The following is a 23,592-nucleotide window of genomic DNA, read 5'->3' as shown; positions in this document are numbered from 1 at the left end:
AAGTGAGAATCATTACCACCTATAATGTGGAGTCTTCAAGGATTAAACACATGATTGGCAAATACTGGCATCTGATCAAATTGTATCTTGTCATAGGTAGTAAGGTGTCACCTTATCCTCTGATAAGATGTCTGAAGTGAGTGACACTTCCTTCCTGAAAAACAAATATATATCATACATACAGACCCACAATTGCTTTGTGGCCTATTTGAATAATTTAGACCATATCCATCTTGCACACAATGTAGAATATTCATAATATTTGGAGAACAAATTGCAGGCATGTATTAAACATTGACCCTGGGACATTTTCACTTTTTTCTATAGGAATTAATTTGATGCTGCATATCATATGTAACATTATCTTATGGAAGGCCAGTAACAGCCTTCCACTCAAAAGTAAACAATGAAAGCTTACAAAATGTGCCTGTAATCGGTGGAACTGGTCTAGGCTCCATCCCAATCCTTTACATTTTCAGACATAATATCACAGCCTTAAAATAAATAAAAAATCTGGACTTCTTTCGATGCTGATGCTCACACTGGATCAGTGGTCAGTAGATGTTGTTATCATATTTACAAATTGAGGCCAATTCTATCTCACTTACCTTTAGAACAAAGTGATTTGGTGGTTGGTTCCACAGTCTGAATCTGCTCACCTCGGTGTCTTTTTCTCTACCAAAGTAGAGTAGAGTGTCGCTAGAGAGAGAGAGAGAGAGAGAGAAAGTTAGGTCTGCTTTTCCATAGACAGAGCTGTTTTTCTAATAATTTTGGCACCATTTTAAGAATCCTCACAAAACTTTCCCAAAAAAATGTTCATCCACCTCAGATCCTTCCTTCCAAACATTTTGTGGTGATTCATTGATTCGTCAAGCAGGAGCCAAGAAAAAGAAGGGGGTCCCAAAAGCAAATGTCCTATATATTTTGTATAGACTTTTTGAGGCAGACCAAGGCCTGTAGCCAAACTCCGTTGCACCTGGCCAAACTCTGTGAGCAGCATAAGGAGTTCCGTCTGCATGGAGGATTGGCCACAGGGCTTGGCTATGGGCCAGGCCTTGTGGCAAACCTTGCAGCATTGGGAAGGCTGCCTGAGGGAGGTTGGAAGCAGGGTCTGGCTGTAGGCAAGGCTTTGAGGCCAACCCTCCACCATGCAAGTCCAAAGGACATGTGCGGCAGCGGGGTTTGGTTTTACGAACTGTAACAAAATAATATTTTACCTAAAAAAAAAAAAAAGGAAATTCAATAAGAAAAATAAAGGTTAAAGTAACATTATAGTTAGGTGAAATGTTCATTAAAAATGTCATGTTTTAAACTAAAAAAATACAGAAATTCACCAGCAGCAATTACAGTTATCTCATGTAACTATTACCTAAGCCCTAGGTTTCATGTTTTTATATGACTCTATTTATGTCTGTTCCCTACTTATATCCCTCCCCTCCCTAGATCCGGAAATCCCTATAATGACTCCTTCACCCACATTGAAGCCAACAATTCAGCCCTGGGTACTGTTCACCAGTTAAAAAAACAATGGTGGCAGCAACTTCTCTTCTAGGTTGTGGCCAGCGAATATGATTCTTGCATTGCCACACGGCTCAACCCGTGGTGGATCCGCTGAGGATCCACGTCCCTAGATATATAAATTGTTTACCCTAAATATCTCCAAAACTACTGAACAAATCACAAAAAGCATAATCTACACACTAAGATCTAGCTTCCCGCTAAATTTGGTGTAATTTAATTCAGTGGTTTGGGGTGTAGGTGTGTCTAAAGACCTGTTGGATAGCCATTTTAGTGATGTCTCTGGGCACATAATTTTAGCAACTAGGCCTGTGCCCTTTAGCCCAGTTACATTTTATTATTTCAGAATAAGCCACATTTGTGGGTTTTTTATTCTCTTTATCTGGTTCTTTTTTGTCCTAGGAAATCATTGTGCTTCTTAGCAAGACAGTCCTTTCACTTTGTGCTTTCCTCAAGGCTGCAGTGAGACAGTGTTGTTCACAGAAACACACACATCCTTATGTGGGGACATTTTCTCAGAACTTCAGTTGTTTTATTATAAAAACACTTCTCTGTCCCATGCATGTCAGAGGGAAATTCCAGCCAGATGACCACAAGGGCATGCTGAATGACTTTGCTACATCTGATTGCTGAAACTACCGGTTCCCTGGCCTACATGGGGATGGTGTTCCCATAGATGACAAGGCTTTCTTGCTCAGGTATGGGGGACGATGTCTTCCCAGGGGGGAATCCTGAAGGGCTGATTAGGGCTCATCATGCTGTGCGCGAACATTGCTTAGGTGGGAACTGCATATAGTACACATAGCGACAGTATGGTGGGACTTTTCCTCGGTTTCACTTTCCTTGTCTCCATTTTGCTTCTATTATGTTTCATCATTGTAATTATTGCAATTCATGACATTTTATCTAAGACACAGTTGTTTCAATAAATCTTATTGAACCATTTTCTGCCTCTGGTTGTCTTTGCATGTTTGAGACTAATGTCAGTGAAAGAAAAGAATGAGATCTGATACACCACAAATTTCCTGAGAAGTCATCTTGTCACGGACCCAGTTGTCACAAATCATCCCTGCTCTTGGGCAGAGATGAGGTGCTGTTAGTTGGCCGAAAACGGATTAGGCCAACAGTTGTCACATGGTGTGGGATTAGACTCAGTTTCCCACAATTCAGTTGATGCTGCCGACTGAACCCAGCAGCCTCATTAGGATAATGAGAGCCTACGTGACACACCCTATAGAAAAATTAATAGGGAAAATATATTTTGGGACAACCTCCCTCCCCATTTTCTCGGCCTCTGCTTGATGGATTACCCCAAAGCTTTCAAGACAGCAGCTGAATCGACTCTCATATTTTGAAAATTTTGTGACTATCCATCAAATGGCGCCTGCTAGTAGGTGCATATATATATATATATATATATATCCCCCCTTGGGAGATAAGCAGAAGCTGTCATAAAGCATGGGGGATCACATATAGCCATACATAACGGAAAGCCAATGCATTTCAGCAAAGACCTTCTTCAACCTGGCCAACCTGTAAGTCACTCACAATACTCTTTATACAGTCCTTTCTCCATTACTTCTAAGCAATTACACTTTTAACCACACATGACTTTGGTCTTTCCTTTCTGCCATCATGTTTTATCAATCTATCAAGGTGACATGAGTATAATTCGGTTGCATTTCACATATAATGATTTCATTTCCTTCAACTTGCCTATCGTTTGGCAACTTTACATAATAATAACCAATACATCTAAAATCACACCAGAAGTAATCCTCAAGTTAGGAACTAGAGATTGTAATCATTTTGACAATTTCCAAAATTAGTTTTCTCTTTTTTTTCATAAAGAGATATTTTTTTCTTTTTAATAAAAAAATAAAAAACTTTAAGATTCTCTAATATCTCTCGTTTTCTACAGTGCCCTATGCCAAAATGAAAAATTCTACAAAAGTGCTATAGTGGATCAAGAGTGCATTCATCATCTAATATAGAAACATATAAATGTAAAAGTTATACAAATATAGAGAAATATGTTAAAAGCTAAGGCAGCTCCATGTATATACCTCCTACATATATTATTGGTTTCGATATAGTTTTAAATGTTACCATTAAAGGGTATCTAGTACATAATATTGAATTCATTTTCAATCTAAAATAGATAATACAACAAATAGTACAAAAACCTTATAATTCATTTGAAACAGCATCAATTTAATCATTCAAATAAATTTAATTTAGATGGAATATGATGAAGATCTTCCAAATTAGTCTCCTTCTCACTCATGTTATATTGGCCATGAACATAGCCCAAATATTAGAACATGGTACTTAATCATTGGTGATAAATCGAATTTAGAGAAACAGATATCAATCAAAGTTAAATCACAAAATAACAGCTTCTCATAGATTTTATCTAGTTAAATTCATACGGTCACCAAGGTCATCATATAATTTCTAACTTATATCAAAATAATGCAAGTGCAAACATTATATATGTACATGGAGTTCAACCTCCAAGTTGTGATCCCATGGTCTCTCAGTGACTAACTGTAGGATGATTCTGTATTCCCAATTCAGTAATGTCAAACCATGATCCCCACTGGGTGAAAGTATTTTACGATTTTTGATCCCATTGTATTTGAGACCAGTGTGATAGCCTTTATGAACATCCCAAAAATGTTTAGCTATGGGGTAGCTCCTATTGTGATTCTTTATTGCGCTCACATGATGTAGAATCTGGATCATTACTTTCCTTTTCTTCAATAAACAATTTACTTGAATTTTGCGAAATATAGCACTCGGATTTTACAGTTGTGTACATTACTATTAACCACAGTATGAGCAAGTAGGATAGTATAGGACAACCATTTGAAGAGGTGACACAAGCATAAAAAAACAAAGCAGTCTGAAGCCCAGTCGAATTGTCCCAGCCACTTCACCCATATCCAACCATGTTTCAGGGGACATCCCCAGGCCTTGTACACAGGTCTCTCTTCCTTTGCGCATCAGTCTACACTTCATCTCCATTGTGACAGAGTGGGGGAAAGGTGTCTCTCCATTTGGCTGCTATATCTCTTTTGGCCACCATGGGGGCTCTACCCAACAACGCTCAACCAGCCCTCAAGCCCCCAGAGCCCTTCATGACCTCAGGCAACCACATCAGAGGTGAAAGAGTTACTTTCCAGCCTAGCACTTCAGTTAACTCTACCACCACAGCAGCCCAGAACTCTTGGATCCTCGGGCACAGCCACACCATGTGGTAGACGTCAGCGGGGCATTTGTGCAGCGGGGCAGCAGGGTTCAGAAAGGAGGCCTGCACAATGCAGCCTGGCTGGTGTGAGATAGGTCTCTTCCTCTATCCCCTCTTTGCCTTGGGTAGCACTGGGAGGCCTCTGGGTAGCCATGTGCTTTACAATTACACACACAATAAAATATACATTTAACAGAAGGCACAGTATATAAGAGTTTGTAAACGTTCAGTGCCAGGGGTTCCAGAAATAGTTATTCTAAAGAGATTGCAAAGTTCACATTTGACTTGATTGTGAATTTATGCACATCAACTGGCAGCCAACATGTGTTTCGCCGCAAAGTGACTTTTTCAACGCTCCGCATAAATCATCGCAAGAAACGGTATTTAGAATGATCAGGATTTCTGTGGCCTTTGTAAAAGATGGCTGAAATATCACTGGGAGAATACTATAGAAACTTGTAAGTGTTGTTATAAGTAATTATCCCCACATGGTACAGATAAAGTAATAGGTGGCATCAACAGAAGCAATAAGCCAAAGTCTGATGAAGAGTTGACTCTAAAGCAAACTAAAAAAGGGTGTGGTAAGCAGCCAATTGTGTCCTCGTAGGCATCCGAGTAAAAGTGAGCTCCCTTTTACTCGGACACCAACCAGGACATAGCTGGAGGCTCATCACTGCCTTTTTCTCTAATTGATAATTACATATAATAACACTTTCAAGTGTCTATAGTATTCTTCCAGTATCATTTGGTCTCAAATTTGTGGTATTGTAAAAAACGTATGCATCATAAATGACGGACGCCCCAGTAGTAGAAGACTGTAGGTACCATGTGATCACCATCATTCACTAAGTTCTGAATGTGTGATCACCTGACCACAGCTACTAAAATATTGTTTTATAAACAAAACGGTATATTATTAAATGAATCCACTCCAAAACTACTTCTAAATGAAAAAATACTACAACGGTTAACTGATGGCTCTTGAAAATGGTTGTTGTCTTATTTCCCACTTATTTGCATGAGAAACCAGTATAAGTAATTCACATCCAACATGGTCTCTCCCAATCTTGCAAACTCTAGTGGAGGCCCCAGTAACCCATTCCCCGGACAAGCAGAGAAACATGGTCTCTAGACAACGCAGCTTTAGTGCACACCATCTCCACTGCCGGCCTGCAGGCTCTGCCATGTCAAATTAACACCTCATCGATGGTAGCTGTCATCCCACGTGGTTCCCACGCTGTTCTGATCAAGATGCTGATTAAATGTCAAAGTTAGGACTCTTGGAGAAAGTTAAATACGCCATGCTTACTCAAAAACAAAAAGGGGGATAGAAATGTAAGATAAACTTATACCGAAACAAAGCAAAGAAACAACCTACTACCAGATCAGGTCGTTCAATAAGCAAAAACAAATCAGGAACAGAAACAATAATGACAAACTAATGATCATATAACATTAATATATTTTAAAATAACATAAAGCACACATTCCAGACACTATACAGCCAACGAACCAAACTCAAATATAGAAAATAGAAGTCAAAAGAAAAATGATTTATTTGTTCCAGAAACAACAACAAAGAGGAGGAGTTTTGTAACTATACAGATGCAATACGGTTCCGCTTAATTCTTTAGGAATGGTACACTTTCATTGTTGCTCTTTGAGGAACTGTAGTACATGTCATGCAGCCAAACAAAGCATGCCAATGGCCTTGACATACAATCAATATCTGTTTCTTTGTCCTCGCAGGGCCTCGGTTAAACGTGTTCCCCATGTCATGTTAACATTTTACATGCTTGTCCGTTTTTATGTGCACAAATGCATCTGTTGTTGTGCAAATGGCATAGATGAGCAATCGCAGGAAGGAAAAATCTATTCTAATGGCACATAAAGAGTTACGTGTGAAGGAATATATAAATACATTCATAAACGTAATTATTTACATGTGAAAGAGAAATGCGTTGTACATATAAATTAGTATTTAAAAACACGTGTCCTGGGTCTCAATTCATAAACTAAAAAAAATATTCAATGTACGGTAGGGTATCCATTAACAGAAATGTTAAAAGGTCGTAGTTCTAATATGTGTTGCACCTCGATCTCTTCTGTACAACGCTCACACAATTTACAAAACTGATCGGACATTAGCATGCCACCTTCCACGCAAAATGATGTCCGAATTAGGCTTTAACAAGTCCGCACCTGAAGCCTTGGAATGAAAGGTACCACCTAATATTCTTGAATGGATAAAAAGACCTGGCAAAAGCATAACGCGTGAGCAATGATTTAATTTTCACTCATAAATGCAGCACCTATTTCTGAGTCTCTACCGCTCCCAAGACTGTCTTAATTGTCCCAGATCTGAGCCACATGAAGTTCATATTTTTGCTTGCAGAGAAACATGGCTGAAAGTCACTTGTAATCTGTGTGCAGAATAAATATTCTCATCATATCGGTTCATTAAAGGTAAAGGCCATTGTCTCCTTTTGAAGTCCTGACATGATAACTTCGAGTGCCACTCATCATTCTTTTTTTAATTCGTTTAGTGCCTTAGAGAAAGTCGCAATCCATGGATTGCTCTGTGGTTGCTAGGTTGTATGTCTTTCCAGTAGAAGTTTTGCCTTTAATAACTCTGGTTCAGCCGTTCTTGAAATTATGAAGATCGTGAGAGAGTTCCAACGAAAGATTTAGTAGACAAACATAATCAAATGTGGGCCTCGCTTGTGCTGGCTACTAGGCTCAATACAATTCTCTAAAGTTTGCACTGTATTGGGGGTAGACAAAATCATAGTTTACTGTTGTGAACAATATTTTAGTGTTGGATTGTGCTTTACTAGACATGCTGTAATAATCTTTATAGAAGGACAAAAAGTTGTGACTCTTGCCATTAAACAGTACTCTGCGATCCAACAGTACTTTCGTGTGGTCTATATAGTGCAAGATCTGTAAAGGTGGTTTGATGGACTTTCACAATTCGAAACAATCACAATGCCAAAGTCGACCATCTCCACTGCCAGCTTGCAGGCTCTGCCATGTCAAATTAACACCTCACCATTGTTAGCTGCCACACACCCCTTTTCCAAATGTGTACTGATCAAGATGCTCATTAACTGTCAAAATTAAGACTCTTGCAGGGAGTTAAATATGCCATGATTACATGAAAAGAAAAGCAAAGGAACAGCAAACTGATACCAGATCAGGCCCTTCAATAAGCAAAACAAATCAGGAACAAAAACAATAATGACAAGCTAATTGGCTAAAAACTGCATAATCTGTAAAGGTGGTTTGATGGCCATTCACTATTCGAAGCAATCGCAGTGCCAATGTCGACCATCTCCACTGCCAGCGTGCAGGTTCTGCCATGTCGATAGAAAGAGTGGAAGAAGGGACCTCTGCTTCAGCCTATTGTTAGTATAGATTGTGGGTGTCAGCCGTGTCAGCTGTGGTCTCCTAACTTTAACCATACACATATGTCCTGGTATGAAAGCATGCATAAAGATGCTTTTACCCTGTGCATGTGCTTTCCGGCATATCCAGTAGCACAATCGTCTCCGGGTAGTCACTAATCTGCCTAACTCCTAACTAAAACTAAGGTAGAAACTCTTTACTCATACTATTTCTGTTGATCTTCTGGGAACAATAAAGCATGCCACTTTGCCTCTAAATCAAGATGTGCTAAAAGATGGCTCGTTTTTGGAACTCTGATAGTATAGTGGGTGAGTTATGGAATCTCTCCATGAATCAAGAATATTGCAAAATAATAACATTTACATAGTGCTTGTGAATTTTAAGCCAAGAATTGGCCATCTGTTTACACAAAGCTGAGGGCAAGCTCTTGGACTCTGGGAATCCATCTGTTCTACAATTTTTATAATGTTCACTTCACTGGTTCGCCTGTGCTTTTCATTTGCTGGTAACTGGCCTTCGATACATATCTGATACTCACTAAATATATCAATAAGTATAGCAAACATTCTTAGGATGATTAATGCTGGGAGACTGTGTAGGCAACTGACAAAACTCCTCAGTTATTAGTTCCTCTAGGATACAACCTTTGGGCCCACAGTCAAAGTTACGTACAACAATTCTACATAGTGTGTTCAAGCTACATGTCTTACACCACTACCACTATATTTGATTGAGCCCAGAGAGTTCACAAAGGCCCAGAAACTACTGATGTCTCAGTCCTGGCAACCCAAAACTAGATATGGCCACTATGTTTTTTAGAAAGGTTTTTTTGGATTTACCAATGTTGCTCCTATAGTTAGCCCTTCTTTTTTTATGCCTTAATTCAAGACCTTGGTTGGTTCAAAGGGTGGCATGGCTTCTTTCTCCTATGTCATTGGCCAGCAGTTTTTTTTAAATGTTTGCTTATATCTATGTTGAACCAGCCTGTGCCCTAGGGGGAGCTTGTTCACAAGGAAAGAAAATAATCAATAACTTAATGGCAAACTTTGTAGGTCTAAATCATATTAATATAGCTTTGCAATGGAAACTTGCACAGAGACATTCATTTAGCTTAAATTGCTGACCAGCATGTAACTTTCATTTTTTTTCCTTTTCACTTTCTCCTTCTTTCCTCTTTGTTACATATGACCTGTATCATGCTCACAAATGTATATCTTCTCATTACACAAATGTCTTGTTGCAACAGTAGAATGAACAGAGAGAATGTTAGATCTTAGCTATTTACCCATTTGGCCCATGTAAAAAAGCTGCAATGTTAGAATAATGTTAAAAGTTTTTTCTTTGTGAATAGCCATTGCCACAGAAAGACATACGGGAATGGGAGTGACTTCATCTTGGAACATATTGCATTTACCTTGACTTGCTTTGTCTTATAGAATGAGAACATCAGGAAGAAGAATATAGAATATTGAAAATGTTTCAAAAACTAGTTAAATGCATTGTGTGTTTGGTATGTTCTTTGGTAAAACTTGGAAAATCGATGGACTCTGTCCTTTTCCCATGAAGATATCGATATTTCATTGGCTTAAACCAGAAGTTATTTACTTGAGACTGGTAATTTGTTTTTTTCTTGAAGTTGTATAAATACGTGTTCCTAGACTAGAGATAGACAGGGAGTTTTTTTCCTAGGCTGCTTGAAAGTCAGTATTATAGACTTATTAAGAGCACTCTGACTTAGATACTTTTGATTTGAATCTTTGCTGATGAATCCAGGATTCACTCTGAAAGCAATTTAATTCTACTCTGATACTATACTATGTATACTTTAAATGTTTTTCTTGAACCTCTCCGTATGGGAAGTTCTATTACAGTTTTATGCTTTCACATCTCAAGACTAGAACTCTTTATGGGTTCTCTTAATGTGTTCTTTTAATTAAATGAAAATTGAATAGGGATTAGATTTATGGAACATGATTCATGCATTGTCCTGTAATTGTATTGAATACTGTATAGATGAGTTGTTAATAAAAGAACTTTATGAAAGAACTTCATTATTAAACGATTTACTAAAAGACTTCCAAACATCATGTAACTCACATTACTAACTTCTATTTAAATGTGATTATTTAAATGTTTTATATAAATAAAGTGATCAGTGGCAATTGGAGTTTCCAATATTCCCAGCCACTCGTTGGTACCCTCATATGCATGTAGCTTTGTGGTCTGCACTATTATTTCAGATAATATGAAACAAGTTACTACTGACCACCTTTCGGGTTCAGATTGTGACCCTTATGAGCAAAAGGAAGTGCACAATTGGGCTCTGTGTGGGCTAATTATTTTCCAACATTGGTTTCACTACTTGCATTTCATCTTTTTCTCTTTAGTTGTGGACACTCATTAGTATGTTAAATGTCCTTTCCTATTTTACTCTGGGTATATCTAGACCTATTAAGATGAACTGTGGCATATTGTCAGTCTCAGGTGTCATTTCAATTTTAAAGTTCAGAGTGAGCTTACATGTCTCTAATGAAACAATGGTGTAACCTCATTGTTAGACTTTTCATCCTTGGCGTGGTCTCCCTTAACTTTTTGCCTCTGCTTCCCAGGTGTTGATGTGTGCTGGACTCTGATTTTGCTGTTTTTGTTACTCCGGGCACTTTACCGCTGCTAACCAGTGCAAAAGTGCAAGTGCTCCTTTACAAAATGTGTATGTAATTGGCTTATCCATGATTGGCATATTTGGTTTACTAGTAAGTCCCTAGTAAAGCGCACTAGAGGTGCCAGTGCCTGTAGATCAAATGCTACTAGTGGGCCTCCAACACTGGTTGTGCCACCCACATGAGTAGCTCTGTAATCATGTCTCAGACCTGCCACTGCAGTGTCTGTGTGTAGTTTTAACTGTAAATTCGACTTGGCAAGGGTACCCACTTGCCAGGCCCAAACCATCCCTTTTCTTACATGTATGGCACCCCCAAGGTAGGCCCTAGGTAGCCCCAAGGGCAGGGTGCAGTGTATGGTTAAGGTAGGACATATACTAATGTGTTTTATATGTCCTGACAGTGAAATATTGCAAAATTCGTTTTTCACTGTTGCAAGGCCTGTTCCTCTCATAGGTTAACATGGGGGCTACCTTTAAATCTGAAAGTGTAGATTCCCTTTTGGAGCGGATGGACATGTGGAGTTTGGGGTCTCTGAGCTCACAATTTAAAAATACATCTTTTAGTAAAGTTGATCTTAAGATTGTGTGTTTGAAAATGCCACTTTTAGAAAGTGAGCATTTTTTTGCTTATACCATTTCTATGACTCTGCCTGTTTGTGGATTCCCTGTCTGGGTCAGTTCGACAGTTGGGCTGGTTGCACCTCACACTAGACAGTGACACAAAAGGAGCTGGGGTGTAGTGTGCATTTTCTGATGAGCCATCCGTGCTAGGAGGGAGGGGAAGAGTGGTCACTTACACCTGAAAGGGCTGTGCCTGTCCTCACACAATGCAGTCTCCGACCCCCTGGTGAGTGTATGGGACCTGGCCTGGGCAAGGCAGGATTTCACATTCCCAAGAGACTTTACTTTGAAGTAGGCCTACTTCAAAGGAGAAATTGGGTATAAGAAGGGCACCGAAAACCACAGTCTTCAGAACACTTCTGGAAACAAGAGGAACCTGCCTGGAGAAAAGCTGAAGAGCTGAGGAAGAAGAGATGCCCTGCCTGTGACTGTGCTTTGTGGAGCTATCCTGCAGTTGTTGCTTCTGCTAGAGTAAGAGGGCAAAGACTGGACTCTGTGTGCTTTCCATCTTGTGAAGAGATCTCCAAAGGCTTGATTTAGAGCTTGCCTCTTGTTGTTTGAAGTCTCAGGGACAGCAAAGACTTCTCTCTGCCAGCATCTGGAGTCTCTGGAGAGGCTCCTGCTCTGACAAGTGGTGCCCTATCCAGTCCTTGAAAGGAAAGCTGGTGAAAATCCAAGGAAATAGACTTCGGACAACTTCAGACCAACGCCGCTGCTGAATCCGGTGACGCCGCCTGCAACCGACTCCATAATCTTCGCTGGAACGCGACGACCTTCGCAGGCTCGACGCCGCTGCAGCCCCGCTGAAGTCTGCGACTCCGTGGAAGTCGCCGCACCACGTCGTGACCGACACCGCTCATGCACAGATTCAACGTTTCGCACAGAAGCCGCGATCCCCGACTTCGCACATTGACTTGTTTTCACTCTTCACCAAAGGTACTGTACTTGGGGGTCTACGCGACTCCGTGTCCAGTGCCGCTGGTGTCGGCTTGTTGGGAACGGCTCCGTCACGATGCTGTGTTAACACCTCATCGAAGAATTTTGTGTTCTAAGCGCTATTTTTGAGTTTAATCTTTAAAAATTCATAACTTGACTTGTGTGTTTCAGATTTGTGTTGTTTTGGTCTTGTTTTGTTTAGATAAATATTTCCTATTTTTCCAAACTGGTGTTATTTTGCAGTGTTTTCATTAAGTAACTGTGTGTGTTGGTACAAATACTTTACACCTAGCACTCTGAAGTTAAGCCTACTGCTCTGCCAACCTACCAAGGGGGTAAGCAGGGTTTAGCTAAGGGTGATTCTCTTTTACCCTGACTAGAGTGAGGGTCCTTGCTTGAACAGGGGGTAACCTGACTGTCAACCAAAGACCCCATTTCTAACACTTGTGTAACATTATGGCTACATACATGGCAGATATAATTGATGGTTCTATCACTCAGCAGCCAACCATTTATGTCTTGCATTCCCAGGCTATGCCACGCTTCTAGTAAATGAATCCTCATGTTTTGACTACTTTAAGGTGAGAAGATTTCCTTTAAGATGTTCCAGTGGTAGTCTTGAAGCCACAATCTCCTCTGATGAGTTAAAATCATCAGTTAATATCATCTCTTAGTCAGCATAATTTGGTAGAAAGGACAGTAAGGCCTCAATCAGGTAGTCTGGCGAGACTATATTGTCTGGAATTGAAGCTATATTTGCTATTCACAAAGGTAAATTCACAGGTAGAAATACTCGTGGGTAAATCTACTGCATATAAGTAAAAGTCTACACTTTTATGCTGCTCATCATTTCCATGTGTGGATTTTCATCGAAGCGTAGAGTTACATGTCTCCACCCACTGAAATTAGGAAGTCAGAATTTACTAGTGTAAAGTTAGCACTAGCATGTATACTGATATCTGCCACAGTGGCAGTGGCCTACTCATTGTAGAGTAGAGCAAAACATAGCAAAGGTCTTTCATTCGTAAACAATATTACAAATATTTAAATGTAAAATAAAAATCTAAATTAATTTAAGGTAATAATCAGAACAGAATAATTGAATTGAATAACTCACCAAATTAAATGTGTCCTAAATAATTAGGAACTAGATATATGAAACCTTTTTGCGGTCCCAAACACTCCTGAGTCAGAGTTTGCAGCCACCAAAAAGATTTTTCCCATGTACCAAAACCCTTTTAGGAGTTAATAAATTTTACTCCCTTTTAAAATGGGTTAGTGCCTGGAAAACAAATCACAATTTGGTAGGAGGGTGTAGTGGGCATCCCTTCCAAATTGTGATTCTGTAACAGATGTATCCAGGATTTGCAACTGTAATTCAGGATGCAAGACACAGAAAAGTTACTGACTCAGATGGTGGGGTAGTATCTTATTCGATAAAAGAAAAGGGATTCAAAAGGTTCCCCTTTGGACCTTTAACTCTTTGTGAATTTGAGTAAAAGAGTCAGGGGGAGTAGGCAGAAGTCGAAGGGAACATTTTATTGAAATTTTTTAAGCTGCCCCAATTTCTTTAAAGAAAAAATTGTTCTTTCTTTTAACTCCTTCTGTGCTGGGGATGTAAAGATTACGTCCACCGGCACAGTGCTCCTGTGCCGAGGACGTAACCATTACATCCTTGGCCTGGAGCTCAGAGGGAGTGCTAGGGCTTCCCTCCCACCCCCCCAAGGCTTCCCTTTCACCCCAACCCCGACCCCCTCAGTGACATCTGATGACATCAGCGCGCGATTGCGTGCTGACCTCATCAGAGGCCACTTCCTCATCGAGCTGGAAGCTCAGCTTTCCAGTGCGATCGGAAGAGAAATGCAAAGCATTTCTCTTCCGATCATGTGATGGGGGCCTGAGAGGCTTCAAAGGGAAGGAAGGAATTTCCTATCCTTTGAAGTCTAAGCCGGATCATGAAGCGATCCGGCTTCTGAAATGCCCACTAGACGCCAGGGATTTATTTTAGGATAAAAAATTGGCATAAGGGGAGCGACCCGGGGGGCAATTTTTTTCAAGGCATTTTCTGCCCCCCTTGGGGGCAGATCGGCCTATTTTTATTAGGCTGATCTGCCCCCAGGTGGGGTAGAAACCACTAGACACTAGGGAGTTTTAGACAAGGGTCGCTCCCCTGGGGTGCAAGTTGTATTTAGACCATTTCTGCCCCTTGGGGGCAGATCAGCTGATTTTTGTTAGGCTAATCTGCCCGAGCGACCCCTTAGGCAAGGGTCACTCCCCGGGGGGGTGAATTTTATTTTAGGCCATTTCGCCCCCCCCGGGGGCAGATCAGTCTATTGTTATTAGGACGATCTGCCCCTGTGGGGGCAGAAACCTCTAGGCACCATGATCATTTTTTTTTTTCTCTTTTAAATGTAGGGAGCAACCCCTTAGGCAAGGGTCGCTCCCCTGGGGGGCAAATTGAATTTAGACCATTTCTGCCCCTCTTGGGGGCAGATCGGCCGACTTTTGTTAGGCCAATCTGCCCCCAAGGGGGGCAGAAATCACTAGGCACAGGAATGTTTCTTTTTGCACCAATTTCACGCAAGTGGAGTGGCCCCTTGGGCAAGGGTCGCTTCCCTGGGGGGGCAAATTTATTTTAGGCCATTTCTACTCCCCTTGGGGGCAGATCGGCGTATTTCTATTAGGCCGATCTGCCCCGGGAGGTCAGAAACCACTTAGGCACCAGGGATTGGTGTGTGTGTATGTGTGTGTTTTCTTTAGGGGGGCAGCACCTTGGGTAAAGGTCACTCCCCATGGGGGCACATTACTGTTGGCCATATCTACCCCCTTTGGGGGCATATTGGGCTATTTGTGGAAGGCCCATATGCCCCCAAGGGGGTCAGAAAGCCCACCAGAGACCAGGGAAGGTTTTCTTTCCCAAAATAAGAGGGTGGGGGTATGGCCATACCCCCACCCCAAATAAATGGGGCCAAAGTTGTTCTGGCCACCAGTGGGCAGATGGGGCAATTACCCCTGATCCACACTCTGGGGGGGAGAAAGTCTACTAGATTCCAGGGAATTAAAAAACAAATAGTGGGGTGGTGACTACCAACCAGTATGGCCTGGTTATGCCCCCACCCCAACTGAATGGGGTAACTGTCTTTCAGCTCTCCCCCACACACTAAAACATCTTATCCCATGGCAAGCAAGAGGATATTAGATTTTTTTGGGTTTTGGTTTTACATTTGGGCCATGAGAGCTTGGCTAACTCTCAAAATTGTCCCCCTTGAAATGGTGAGGGCCGCACTTTATGGACTTTGGGATGCTGCCATGTAGAAAAATCCACAAGATCTAGACACATCTGAAAACTAAACATCTGGGTGATTCCAGGGTGGTGTGTTTCACATGCACCCCACACCATTTTCTTACCCACAATGCCCTGTAAACCTCCAACTTTGCTGGAAATCACACATTTTTCCCACATTTATGTGATGGAACCTTCCGAAATCTGCAGGATTCCACAAAATTCCTACCACCCAGCATTGTCTCATCTATACCGATAAAAATTCTTCTGCACTTGTCAGCCTAAAAATGTTTTTTTTCAAACTGCACTTTCGGACCCGCTTTGGTTCCCCCTCAATTTCAACATGTTTTTGGCTCTTCCTTGTCACAAGCACTTGGTCCAGCTACACCAATGAGGTATCCCTGTGCGGTGATCCCACACAGAAATGTGGGGAAAATGTGATTTTTTTATCTACATTTGAGTTTTGCTGAGGACTCTGGGTAAGAAAACATAGGGAGATCCACGCAAGTCACACCTGCCTGGACTCCCTTGGGTGTCTAGTTTTCAGAAATGTCTGGGTTTGGTAGGTTTCCCTAGATGACTGCTGAGCCCAGGACCAAAAACGCAGGTGCCCCCTGCAAAAACAGGTAGTTTTGTATTTGATAATTTTGATGTGTCCAGATAGTGTTTTGGTGCATTTCCTTTCGCGGGCAGTACAAAAATAAGGTACCAATTTTTATTGGGAGACTTGGGGGAACACTGGGTGGAAGGAAATTTGTGGCTCCTCTCTGATTCCAGAACTTTCTGTCACCGAAATGAGAGGAAAAAGTGTTTTTTGACCAGATTTTGAGATTTGTAAAGGATTCTGGGTAACAGAGCCTGGTCGAGGCCCATAAGTCACCTCATCTTGGATTCCCCTAGGCTTCTAGTTTTCAACACTTCACAGGTTTGCTAGTTTTCCCTAGGTACCGGTTGAGCTAGAGGCCAAAGTCCACATGTAGGCACTTTGCAAAAAACAGCTCTGTTTTCTTTGTGAAAATGTGATGTGTCCACGTTGTGTTTTGGGCTATTTCCTGTCACGGGCGCTAGGCCTACCCACACAAGTGAGGTACCATTTTTATTGGGAGACTTGTGGGAACGCTGGGTGGAAGGAAATTTGTGGCTTCTCTCAGATTCCAGAACTTTCTCTCTCCGAAATGGGAGGAAAAAGTGTTTTTTTGGCCAAATGTTAAGGTTTGCAAAGGATTCTGGGTAACAGAACCTAGTCAGAGCCCCACAAGTCACCCTATCTTGGAGTCCCCTAGGTATCTTGTTTTAAAAAATGCCAGGTTTGCTAGGTTTCCCTCAGTGCCGGCTGAGCTAGAGGCCAAAATCTACAGCTAGGCACTTTGCAAAGAACAAGTCATATTTTAAGTAAAAAATGTGATGTGTCCATTTTGTGTTTCCTGTCGCGAGCATTAGGCCTACCCACACAAGTGAGGTACCATTTTTATCGGGAGACTTTAGGGAATACAGAATAGCAAAACAAGTGTTATTGCCCCTTGTCTTTCTCTACATTTTATCCTTCCAAATTTAAGACAGTGTGTTAAAAAGAAGTCTATTTGAGAAATGCCTTGTAATTCACATGCTAGTTTGGGCACCCCAGAATTCAGAGGTGTGCAAATAACCACTGCTTCTCAACACTTCATCTTGTGGCCATTTTGGAAATACAAAGGTTTTCTTGATACCTATTTTTCACTTTTTATATTTCAGCAAATTAATTGCTGTGTACCCGGTATAGAATGAAAACCGATTGCAAGGTGCAGCTCATTTATTGGCTCTGGTACATAGTGTTCTTGATGAACCTAAAAGCCCTATATATCCTCACAACCAGAGGAGTCCAGCAGATGTAACGGTATATTGCTTTAAAAAATCTGACATTGCAAGAAAAAGTTAAATAGAGTCAAACGTGGAGAAAAATGGCTGTTTTTTTCACCTCAATTTCAATATTTTTTTATTTGAGCTGTTAATTTATGAAGAAAACACTAGTAGGATCTACACAAATGACCCCTTGCTGAATTCATAATTTTGTTTACTAATTTCTTGGTCTCCTTCAGGGGAACCTGCAAAGTCTGGGTACCTTTAGAATCCCTAGGATTTTGGAAAAAAAGGACGCAAATTTGGAATGGGTACCTTATGTGGAGAAAAAGTTATGAGGGTCTAAGCGCGAACTGCCCCAAATAGCCAAAAAAGGATCAGCACAGGAGGGGAAAAGGCCTGGAAGCGAAGGGGTTAAAGCAATCACTGAAATGATGGCGTGCAAATCCTTGCAGCCCGCCACCCTCGTGAATGTGACCAATGTGAATAATAAATAGATAGGTCAGTTTGCAAGCCAATGATTTGAAATTACAAGAGCTGACCTTTTAGCATATAGGTTGTTTGAAAATTGGATACTGGTTGCAGAAAGACTGGTCGCAAACTATGAGCACCATGTTTTACGAACAAAGGCTTTGTACTCATGGCCCTTCATAATTATGATATATTAATTTAATTTATTAATAACATTTTTATAATAAAATACAAAAAAACTTCATTAGCATTTTTATAATTGATAATTAGTTAATTGAATTAAAAGCTATGTTTTCAAATTAATTAAATCTATCTTTATAATACTAAAACCAATTATATGTGTTTATACATAACAGTCAATAGAATGTATACTACTTCATATAAGGAGTAATATTAGGTCACTGTCTCCATTATTTTCTTTGGAAGTGACCTTAACGGTTTTTGTGTTTTTCATGAATATTTCAGAATGCAAGTGTACACCTGGACTTAAAATGGCTGCTCCACTGTTTGTTAGTCTTACAGATCAAGATGGTAGTCTAGCTGCCTTGCAAGATAAACAGCAAAAGCTTTGTGCAAGTGTTCATAGTGGCCATTTTATGGCCAGGCAATGCTAATTCTATGGAGAAATTTCAGTCCAACACCAACGCTTTCTGTCACGGGAAAAGGACATTTATAATTACCACCTTTCTGTTCAAGTTTCTGAACTTGGAGTGCAGCATGGGATAAAATATATGATTATGGAGTAGGGACGTGTCCACCCAATCTATGATTGCCACTGCCAGTATTAATTTGGTAGGCTTCTGATATTAACCTCTGACATTTTAGAGAATGCATTGTAGTGTGCCTATGAGCCCCATGTATTGCCTTACTGTGCCACTTTCACCCACACGCCACACGCCACACAATGAGTAGGTTGAGCAGTGGGTGGAAAGCCCCAGCTCCGCAAAGTGACATTTGCAGTGTTCATATGGGATTCTTGGACCTTTGCTACTAACAATACAGCATGATTACTGCACACTGCAGGTGGCAGTAACTGAACAATTGGCCAGGTCACAGCACTAGCAGCTGGAGGTGGCAGAAGGTGCCTTATTTATTAGAGGATGTGGCGTTTGTTCTTTGTAGGCAGCTCATTGCATTTGTTCAAATACTTCCTTAAACCCTTTTTCTCTGTCTTCACCCTCCCTTCGATCTCTGCTACATTTCGCACAGCCTTCTGTTTTGTGATATATATTGATAACTGTCTGTTTTAGACACCAAAGTCAAAATGGTCTCAGTATTCTGCCGTCCAACATAGACAGAGATTTTCCCGACCCTTGTATTTCTCCTTAGGGCCAAATATTTCAGTATGATTGCGTAGAACACATTGCTTGCTGGCTATTTAACATCATGGCCACATCATCCTTATTACGGTGTGACCAGGTTTGTTTACATTTGCACATACAAATACCTAGGTTGCTGGCACAATAATATTATGTGCTCGGATTGCTGTCCTATTTTGATTTTTTTTTTAAATTGGATCCACAATTTATATTTCTTTGTGTGCATTTAATAGATGCCGTCAAATCTTCTGAATGCTAATGATTGTAACTATTAGCTTTAATAGGATAACGCATGCAAACATCATTTGTGCTGCCTGTGCTTGAATGTGTTTGCAAATTAAAGCCAGATCTACTGGCATTACCAATGCTTATTTACTTGTATGGTGGCCATTGCCTTCTTCAGCACTGCTGAATTCAGATTGGGATTGTGGGTCCAAATGCTTTGAGAGCACTATTAGTACGGTAATATATAATTTTCAATTGGGATATTTAGAATTGAGAAGTCTGCTTCATTTTTTAATCGTTTAACTTTGCTCCAACAATTGGTCTTACATTGAATATGCAATAGAAAAATGCTCCAATTTCAGCAATTGAAATAAAGGACTTAAGGAACCCTGTATCTTCTTTGAACGGTCATAGCCAATGGGCACTCAAGCAAAACCTGCCCAAATGTCAGTATATGCCAAGAAAAAGTATGTGTTCAATGCCAATAGTGATAACACCATCATCATGATGAGCGAAAATAACAAGTTGTATTCTTGGTTATTTTGCACATCTATTCATCTGTTTCTCATCTTTTCGATTTCTCCTCCAGGTATCCTTTCTGCCAGGTTTATTCACTGTATTAAGGAGGTAGTGTAAGTGATTTTATATGTACTTTAACCACAGTAGCATTACAGGAGGTAGCATAACCTGTCTGCATAACACAACACTTGACAGGACTGTAAAAGAATCTGGTCAGATTGACCTTCCAACGACCATAATTATCTTTCCCTACCATTCTTACTGTTTTAGGATTTTAGGTTTTATAACTGACAACTTGTTTAAATGTAGTGCTGTCCAACATTAACATTTCTTTTTATTTCTGTATCGTATTGCAATGGTTTTAATTAATCGAGCAATAAAAGCAACTAAGTGACAGGAAGGGACATCATTCAAGTAGAACAAAATGTAAAGTGAGTGTCAAATGGCTAAAACCTTATGAAACACAATTTTAGTTAACAACTGTAAATTAATTATAATATTGTCATGATCAGGGTGTGCTGACATGATAATCAAGGGCTAAAATCGGGAAATGATACAGTGGTGATATGCCCAGGTATCTGATTGTGTCATGTGGGTAGGTGCCCACGTGCCTCACTCCGATACTCCTGACCCATGCCTTATACAGCTTTGAATGCTAAGGCACTGCCATCATGTGCCTGCTGCACTTCATGTCCATGTGTTGCAATCTTGGAGCCATATTTGCAGACACATTTTCCCATAGACACAGAATGGATAAAACCCTTTGATACATCTGGCCCATATTCACGTACAGCCTCATAAGCCAGATGCAGCCTTAAATGCAGTGATAAGGACATGCCGCTCAGATATAGCCAGTATGTATGCACGGTTTGCCATTGTATCATGGGTACAGCTCTCATATCCCTAGGTACAACATTTACATCCTGACATTCTTTAAATTCCAGATACAGTGTAATTGATGATACACTATCTTCTTCGAGCAATTACCTTCAGGACCTCTTCCTGGTGACAACAATCAACTGCAGAAATATTTCTTCTCATGCCCTACCCATCCCAAGACCACTTATTCGGAAAAAGGAGGCGGCTATCGAGTGTTAAAGTAAAATATTTGACAGGGATGAGCCACCTGCTTTAATTCACCTGCAATCTACTGCACATCATGCACATAGGATGCCAGGTCTAACATAGCCTAAAACGTATTTTACACCTTACAGTTGCTTTAATGAGACTTATTTCAATACCTTCCTAACCCAAAACCCAATGATTTTCACATTTCTGTATTTTTTTCACTTTTTAAGTAACCTGGTTTAAAACATTTACATCATTATTTTGCCATTGAACTACTGTTTTGGTGATATTACAAACACATTTCTATGAACAAAGCATTTTTGCATGAGCCAAACTTCTGAGAGTGAGCCGCAGATTTCACACAGAAATTAGCTTTGCACAATCTCTGTAACTGCTCACATCAAGACTGTAGCCTCTATCCCATAAAGCTTAACCCTAATTTTCCGTACACATATTCACAAATCTTTTTGCCATTGTGAAAATAGAAACTTTCACTGTATACAAAATAATAAATATTGTGGTTTGGAATTTTCATTCAACAAGGGGATCCCTAACAAAATCAGACATGTTCCAGTAGATTTCCGTTTACCTAATAAACCGCATACCTTAAGAAAACATACACATGATACTGAGAGACCTTGCAATCCAGATGCATCACTATGCAGTGTTCACTAGGTTCAGTTTCACATTAGTTTACCCACAGCCTTGTACATGAACCCTACTATTGATCTCACATTTAACCCAACATCAACAATCTGCATTTCAAGATCTCCCTTTGAGTAAGCTAAAAAGGCATCTAATTTCCTCCTTATTTAGAATCCTCCATTAAATATTTGGACACAATGGTAATGTCGCCCACGGCCTGATTGGGCATTGTTCTACCGCATCTGGCCAGCTTACCTAGAGGAATGACATATATATTGCAGCCCCTATGACTTCCCAGTAACATAGAGATAATGCTGGGGTAACCTTCCTTCCTTCCCCAAAATAAAAATTAAAATGGGACAGATTCTGTATCACTTGAATTACTTTTTACCCAGCCTTCTCAACCTGAGCAGCTGACCAGCTAAGTATCAAGTACAAACATGTAATAACAGGATTCTGTTTTTCAGCACTTGCTTAAATATTTATAACTGATCTGCCACCATGACCATCAAGTTTGTGGGATTTGGAAGATCTTATAGGTCAGTGATAGATCAAACACAAATATGAACCCTAAAACTGTAGTGAGAGATTTTAAGAACAAGGGAGTGACTGGAATTTGAATCAAAGCATTTAGCTTAAGTTACTAGTTCACAGTTATGCTGGTTAGTGTGCATCTGCAATAGTTCACTAGTGTGCCCTTTTGCCCATCAATATATTGTTGCATTTGTTTATAAATAGGGTGATATCAAAGGCTGGTCTTGATAAATGGCAGTATATTTTACTCAAGAAGGGATGTGCATTCTTTGGGCACTACTGTCCTCCTAATAAACAGAGTTCACTGTCAAAATGGTATATATGTATTATGCAGTTCAGGGTGTTAAATCCTTACCTCTGTCTGCCTGTAGAAGAAGGATAAAGATGTGCTTTTAAATTGTAAATTCATTTAGCTCCAGCTTTTTGATTGTGTTGCAACTTTGGACTACCCTTGAGCGAATTCAAAATGCCATGCTCACTGTTGACCAATATATAAATTTTGTGATGCATATTTTTTCATTCATCTTTACAATTCTTTGAGCCACAGGTCAGAGGAGTTTTCAAACTGTACTACACTTGCAAAATAAATATATTTTTTTACTAGACTCAGAGGCTGCTAGCTTTTCTGGTTGTACTATGTATAATTGACAGTGAACGCAGTCCAAATATGACAAAATGTGTGGGGATTAGCAGGTATTTATTAGAACTCTTCATTTCACACCAGGTAGTGAATGATTTTCACGCAACCCTGCCCTATAGATTTTGGGTTACTGTAACATTTAGGTTAAAAAAAGTAGAGCAGGTGGATTAGGAACATGCACCTATGCAGGTTTAGTGATCATTGTTTGCATACCATTTCCCATTTGATGCATCGTGGAATGTGTGCAGCTGTAGGGATACTTGTCGTGTTCACTTGTTATGCTGCTTATGTACATTACAGTGGAGCACAGCTTGCATGAGCAAGGCTAGGGCTATGGGCCATCTAAGGATCAACAATCTTCACAGGAATTAACCCTGATGCCTATCATTCCTGATGTAGCAGACATTTATGTATTTTCCCTCATGTCGCAGTGATCATCTAAACGTGACAGTTTATGCATAATGTGAATCAAAGTACTAATAGTTTGATTGTATAGTGATGCACAGAGAAGCCATATTAGTGTACATTTACTCTAGACCAGATGTAAAAAAACATGTGATCTAGAGATTAACTCGCATATTTGCAAACAATCTATTACATTATATTTTGGAGTGTAACTTAACAGTCTGCATTAAAATCACATTAGATTTCTGA

At 40.2% G+C, this 23,592-nt stretch overlaps 1 protein-coding gene across 5 annotated transcripts in view; it reads right to left on the bottom strand.

Annotated features, from left to right (window-relative positions):
• The window catches only part of SGCZ (sarcoglycan zeta), a 4,310,842-nt gene that overhangs the window by 3,515,101 nt on the left and 772,149 nt on the right, over positions 1 to 23,592 (bottom strand). For all 5 annotated transcript variants that reach the window (XM_069200738.1, XM_069200719.1, XM_069200747.1 and 2 more), the window contains one exon: positions 609 to 699. The gene's annotated coding sequence lies outside the window, so the exon portion shown is untranslated. The remainder of the gene's footprint in view (positions 1 to 608; positions 700 to 23,592) is intronic.

The sequence above is a fragment of the Pleurodeles waltl genome, chromosome 1_2, assembly GCF_031143425.1.
Source record: "Pleurodeles waltl isolate 20211129_DDA chromosome 1_2, aPleWal1.hap1.20221129, whole genome shotgun sequence".
In the NCBI taxonomy this organism is placed as follows: domain Eukaryota; kingdom Metazoa; phylum Chordata; class Amphibia; order Caudata; family Salamandridae; genus Pleurodeles; species Pleurodeles waltl.
This window is presented reverse-complemented; position numbering and strand designations above follow the sequence as displayed.